Source organism: Lygodium microphyllum, chromosome 1 (assembly GCF_053477565.2).
Source record: "Lygodium microphyllum isolate KBCC chromosome 1, Lygodium_microphyllum_v1.1.10, whole genome shotgun sequence".
NCBI lineage: Eukaryota > Viridiplantae > Streptophyta > Polypodiopsida > Schizaeales > Lygodiaceae > Lygodium > Lygodium microphyllum.
The window spans coordinates 104,023,974-104,031,192 of NC_141135.1; the positions used below are offsets into that span (position 1 = coordinate 104,023,974).

At 38.3% G+C, this 7,219-nt stretch overlaps 1 pseudogene; it reads left to right on the plus strand.

Annotated features, from left to right (window-relative positions):
- The window catches only part of LOC148041483 (putative glycosyltransferase STELLO1 pseudogene), a 39,963-nt pseudogene extending 33,924 nt beyond the window's left edge, over positions 1-6,039 (plus strand).
- The last annotated feature ends 1,180 nt before the right edge of the window (positions 6,040-7,219 follow it).

Sequence of the window (7,219 nt, forward strand, 5' to 3'; positions counted from 1 at the left end):
GAAGAATAAAATATTTGAAAAGAAAAGAAAAGCATTCATCAGACACTCTTATGTTAGGCCACCAAATATGGATGCAATGAAAAATTTTAGCTAGCTTGGTCATGCATGTCATGGAATGGTACACAAGACATAGGATTCATTGATTGAATTTTATCTTAAAGCACTCCTCTCACCCCTAATGAAAAACGAGAATAATCTTCACTCTATCGTGTGTTCCGAACTCTTTGAATGAATTAGATTAGAAGCCCACTTTAATTTTGTGGAGATTAATTATTTTGCAACGGTAAGAGAGGGAGAGTGTGTATGTGTGTAATTTTGTGAAAATGTGTTATCTCGTGAAAGTGGAGTTTGAGAGAGAGAGAGACAAACAGACAGACAGACAGACAGACAAACAAACAAACACACACACACACTGTGTGTGTGTGTGTGTGTGTGTGTGTGTGTGTGTGTGTGTGTGTGTGTGTGTGTGTGTGTGTGTGTGTGTGTGTGTGTGTGTGTGTGTGTGTGTGTGTGTGTGTGTGTGTGTGTGTGTGTGTGTGTGTGTGTGTGTGTGTGTGTGTGTGTGTGTGTGTGTGTGTGTGTGTGTGTGTGTGTGTGTGTGTGTGTGTGTGTGTGTGTGTGTGTGTGTGTGTGTGTGTGTGTGTGTGAATATATGGTGAGCATGGCATAGAGAGAGGGTCAACACAGTCCTAGTAGGTCTACCTTCCCTAGAGCTAGTGTGGCAGAAAGGATCTAAGGTATCATCATCATCATCATCCATTAGATCACCATTCTTGCTAGCAATATTTCTTCAAGACTTAGTAGAGAGTTTCTCTTGCAATCCATAGCTCCCCTTTGCATTCAATCAAATCTTAGGAAGGCAAAGGCATAGTCATTATGGATGCAATACTTCAAAGATCCTCGCAGTTGTGGGAGTCGAGACAATTGCAAGAGCAAGGTAGTTTACCCCAATATATCTAATTACAACATATTCAACCTCTACATCTGATTATGACGTATTCAACCTCTACAAAACACATACAATAAGCCTCGAAGCTAGGCTACAACAAAGAGGTAATTCCTTTCTCGCTAAATCTCGATATTGATTTACATTTATCATTTCTTGGACAACAAAGGTAGGTGTAATTGGTTTTAGTACAACGTGAGTTGAGGTTATGTGTGAGAGTTAGTCACAAATGTATGTGGTTGGAAGCTCTTAAAGGAATAAGAGTTAAGTCCATAGCGTGAAGCACAACTGTACTCTCCTAGAATGTGACATGTTGGAGCACTATACTACATGCATTTGATCAATCATTCTTGCAATGCTTTGCAAGGCATAGTTGCCATAAAGATTCATCATGGAGGGTAGCAAGATTAAATAGATCATATGTAAGCCAATGGGTTGGTGGCTAGCCCTTCATATCAAGGTGAGGATTATCCTAGCTATCATGACTTTTGACCAGTATCCAATCGATGTAGTCTTAAAAATCACCTCCATTTCAACTCAAGGTATCCTTCCTAAAGAAACATAAATTCTTTGAGTAAACCAAACAAGCTTTGGCTTAGGCTAGTTGAGAACCCGCTCTTAGATTAGAAGGCTACAAGTTTTTATCAGATTGCACTTTCAAAGGAAGATGGCAGAGGTCAAATTGCATTTAGAAGAAACATATGGTTGGTCTTTTTAGATGTAAAGAGTTTATTTTGTATGATATTCCTCTTAATCATAAATATGCTATTCTCATGTGGCTACTAGTAGAACATATTGAAGATTTTCTTATCACTCAAGAGACAAATAAGATTGAAGGTTTGAAAATCCAATTAAAGGGAATATGGTTGATAGAGGGAGATACCCCAGTCCCTCTTTTTTTTTCAATACTCTTAAGATCAAGTATAGAAAAGAGATGGCAAACATGATGAAAGAGGAGAATGGATGCTTTCATTTTTATGGCCTCCACATGTTTTGTAGGCCTCTGTTGATGCTCTCCACAACTTGCTTAATCAGAAGGGAAAGCTGGTTGTTAAGATAAAGAAGAGGGTGGATTTTGAGAGGAAAGACAAAGCAATCATCTTGAAGTCAAAATACAACTAGAAGAACTTATACCCACAAACCTCTTAGAGAAGAAAAAGTAGGCTCTTAGATGCCTAGCAAGCTACCCCTCTACTAAACTGAATGTGTTCACATGGAATATATTGGCTAGAAAGCTACTAATGAAAGATGCACTTGCCGATTTTAGAAAGTTTCAATACTATGCCTTGTTTGTTTTAGGGAGACATAAAACTATCCTGCACTTATTTTGGCAATGCCCAATGGCAAATTCATTGTAGACTAAACTAAAAAATTGGGTCTCCCAAAGCGGGTCTTAATGATTTTACTAGCATGTATCTATCACTTTTTCAAGGACAAAGGTGCCTTGGATGGCAAAACCCTCAAGCTTTGGAACATTGTAAGAGCTGTGATTTTGAAGCACACATGGTTTTGTAGAAACATGATTCCTATGTAGAAAGCTAGAGCCCCATAGGTGCAACTTTTGTTTAGATCATGTGTATTTCGAAACCTTAGCCTTATTGAAAACCTTAGGCAGTGCCCCACGCATCCCCCCCAACTATTGCAGTGAACTGTATGCCAAGATAGTAATGCAAATGGCGAAGATTTGTAGCATCAAATGAATGTTGTGATTTGACTTTCAAGAAGGCCGTAATACACATCTCGTGGAGCCCAATCAATAGCACATTGTCCACCTAAATAATGAGAATCAATAGAACATTTGAATTTATGTGGACAAAGAGCGTGCTCTTAATGTGAGTGAGTGAAACCAAGAGCAATCAAATGAGTGTACATCTTGCCATAGGTGCTTGTTTCAAACCATATGAGACCTTATGCAAACAACACCTTGCTCCTAGTATTTGAGATATCATTCAAGATACTCTCCAAAAGCTAGGGTGATGGTTTTGGGTAAAACCATCGGATATTTCTTGATTATGTAAATCTCTATTAATACAAATCATATTGTTTTGAAAAAAAGGCACTTAAAGGAATTGCAATTTTCAAATGAAAAGCCCATTGCATTTCCATTCCCTCGCACAAGATAAAATTTAAGCAAAAATGTCATAAACCTTGAGATTGCACAAGATTGTGTGCATCTCTATTGGGGTGTGTGTGTGTGTGGGGCATCATGAGCCAGCACTGTGCCCCCTGCATCTAACCTCCCTCACAATGCTCATCTAGCAAGAGCAAACCAAGCCTTGGCATTCAGCCACTACCCATAAGCAAGGTGCAGACCCACCCCCCCACAGCAAAGATGAGGACAACAAGAATGCTTCCGCAGTGAAGATTGACTTCAAAGCTGCTTACCTCAGATCTCAGCTGCTTTGAAAGGACTCTGGCCACCTCAACCAGAAGCAACCTACCCAAACTTGTCATCTTGGGTCTCGTGCTTCTCAATGTCCTCATCCTCATCATCATTTGCAATCACGGTGACTCCTCGGCCCTCCTTTGTGTACACTCAGGTCCAAAGAGTGCCGAGAAGAATCCATACCCTGAATTAGACTTCAAGAAGGTGCACAAAGTGGCAAATACTAGGAAATTCCATGTTGTCAAGGTAGAAAAATGGATCATGGTAACAACCTTTGACTATTTCACGGAGCAAGTTCAAGCTATAGTGAAAATGCAGGGATAGCAAGTTGTTTCCGTTGGAGATACAGACACACTAAGTGATTGGGAAGTGAAAGGAGCCATTTTCTTATCAATTGAGCAGCAAGCAGCTCTTGGTTAAAAGATCCTTTCCCACCTTCCATATGTTTCATATGTGAGGAAGAGTGTTGGATATTTATTTGCAATCTAGCATGGTGCAAAGGTGATCTATGATGTAGATGAGAATGCATCCATAATAGAGGGGGATCTGAGCAATCACTTTGACTTGGAGCTATCTAATAATAGGAGCAATAATTTATTGCAGTACTTGTCGTTTCATAACAGAACAATTGTCAACCCTTACATTCACTTTGGCCAGAGATCTGTGTGGCCTAAGGGCTTTCCTCTGAAATCAGTAAGCAACATAAATGCAAAGATTTGTTATGGACATGTGCCAAGTGGAAAATAGTCTATTCTTTGCAAGGATTAGCCAATGGGTTACCTAACGTTGACGTTGTTTTTTATAATACTCAAAAATCTGAATCTGAGTTGTTTGATATCAAGTTTGATACACATGCCCTTCTTGTTGCACTTCCACATGGTACAATGGCTCCCATTAATCATCTCAATACATTGTTCCATTCTCAAGCTTTCTGGGCGCTCATGCTTCCTCTATCAGTAAACCCTCGAGTTTCAAACATAATGAGGGGATATTGGGTGCAAAGACTCTTATGGAAGATTGGGGGTTATGTGACACTATACCCACCATTGATTGACCAGCAAGATACCTTGAAGCCACATTTCTTTGAAGATGTGAAGAAATTACATGACAGTGTTGACACAGTAGCTAACTTTTTGGCCCCTTTTTGGTCTCTTGGAGATCAAAGAAGGCAAACTTCTTTAAACGGGTTGATGATCTAAGCTATTCTATGGCTCAAGCAAGTTTTTGGACAGCTCAAGATGTGCATTATACTATGGCTTGGCTTCAGGATCTTGTTTCAGTGGGGTGTACCCAACCAAGAATGTTCACTCTTGAAATTGATGGGGGGAAAGCTCTGACTGATCAGTTAGTACATTGGGATGTGTGCCTCTGACACCCCCCTCCACACACCTTGGTGTGGTTGAAGCTTCAACAGTAGGCTTTGAAGTTGGAAAGTTGCTCAGATGGAGAAAGTTTTACAGGGATGTGGTCTTAGTCATGTTCTGTGATTGGCCAGTTAATAAAATAGCACTTGGATGGAGAATGCTTTATGGCAGAATTTTCAACATTGTGGCTATACTTTTTGAACAAAGTGATCTAGCTTTTGGAGTTGAAGCAGTTGAAGAATGGCAAGCATACAAGTGAGTGAAAGAAATACTCTTTCACCTCAATGTGGATACACATGCTAAAAGTTATCAGGACATTCAAATAGCTTATGTTTGTAGTTCATATCATTTGTTTGTGAAGGTCTAATCCATAAAAAAAATCTTGCCTTGATGTCTTGGGATGATTTTTAGTTCACAGGTTTATGAATGACATAAATATTGAAAAATGAATCTATTGTCCCAAGGGGCACCTTCTGTTTGGGCTTCTTTAGTCCATCTTGTATCGATAGAGTTTTTTACAACCAAAGCTTTGAAAGTAGTAGGTTCTATTATGTTGCAGTGTTAATGCTTCTGAAACATACTAGGATGCCTTCAAAGACATGCTATGCATCAGCAAACTGAAAGCAACTAAAACTCAAAATAGGAATGGATGTCTAAAGTGGGCCAATTTTTTGACACTAGCTTCATTATACAAATTGCCAAAGAGTGGAGTGATAGAAACTTGCTATGATGATGTTAAATATAGGACAATTAGAGAACGATTTTATTACCACACAGAGTTGTTGGCCCATGAGCCATGCAAGCATGCTAGGATGATGTTATAGATGAGGAAAAAAACCCATTAGCCATACTCTTGCCATTATGACAACGTGCCAATACATCTTCAAGTCTTGTGGAAAACGATGAAACCTGGGGAAAAAAGTGTGTCAAGCACTACCAAATACCCTTCTTTAAAATTTTACCTCTATTGTGATTGCCAAATTTGTAGAACCAATTATTAGCATTCAACTCTTTGGTCACCAAGGGATTAATATCAATCAAAATACATGATCTATATATCCCAAACATTCCCTCTAGATGTTGTTGTCACAAAACCAATATCAAGTAGCTAGCTGGATGGATGATTTTACTTTTTTATGCACATTGGAGTTTTGTTTGTTGACCATCACTTTTTCTTTTGTAGATGACTTTCTTAGATCTTTGAGCGTTATCCAAAAGTAGAGGGGTTCCTATTTATTAAAGATCACGTTATTTTGAATTATTGGAACTTACTGCAAGCCAATAAAACTAAATTCTGGAATTTGCAGAAGTTCAGTTTGCCAACTTTCTTCCTTGAAAATTAATTCCTTGGTAAATTTGACTTAAAAAATATCATGTTCCTGTTTTTTAATTTCATCTAATGTGGATTTTATGTGAGGATTAAGAGTTTGGTGTGGGGTCCAGGCTGTTGTACAATATATAGATGGAATAATTTCATTAAACTTTTTTTTTAATTCCAATGGTTGAGACACATAGTGTTGGTAGATGATGCTCACAAGATGTTGTAATGTTGAAACAAGCTACTGATCGACCTATTCCTCTCTTTGAACTATAAGCACATTGTCTAGTGAAAATGGCATTGTAGAGCTTATTCAAACTGATTTGAATGGCCAACAAAGCAATTGTAATTGATATATCCACTTTAGTGAGGTTGTTCCTTTCCAGTTTATTGCTACAAGAATTATCTTGAAAGCATGCTAAAAATAGGCGTCATCTTCTTTAAATAGGAGGAATCCTGCCTATCTTGCAAATCTAAATAGGATGCTTGGGGTGATCACGAGCTTTTGTATAATGTATTCCCTTCAATTCTTAGATATGCCTACTACTGCATTGTAGAAGATATCAAAAACACAAAGAGATATTCATTATCTGCAGACTCTAAAGTTTGAAGGTATGGTCAACAAAGGCACTTAGGGTATTCATCAAGAAAAGATCCTTACACCATTGAACATAATAAAATGTTGTTTTGTCCTGGACCATTTGATCTTATGCTAAGGAATCAGAGGAACATGTAGTGAGTTTGTTGCAATTTAATGTTCATGTTACATGCTGCATTTAAGTAGCTTGATTGGAGAAAAGGATTTGTATAGTTGGCCTTATAGGTTTAGGAGTAGCATCCATAGAAGGAGATCAGATCAGCCCACTCACTATCATTCTAGACTTAATGTCATTTTGGGGTTAACTTGGAGCAATTTTTTTGAGCTTTACAACTTCACCAGCTACAAACAAACCAGCAATAGAAGTTTCATCTTGAAGACCAGTTTGAACTCCACCACACATGTAATGCGTTGCTAGTACCATAGGTATCAGATACTTGTCATTGCTCTATTGGCTTCATTTGGTCTTCTTAAGCAACCTTAGCCATAGCTTACAACATCAGAAAAAAATGTCGATTGCAACATTAATCTCAGCATAGCTACTTTGAAGGCCTTCAATAATCTATTCAGGATTCAACAGACTTACAAAATTGTCTTCCTTCTTATG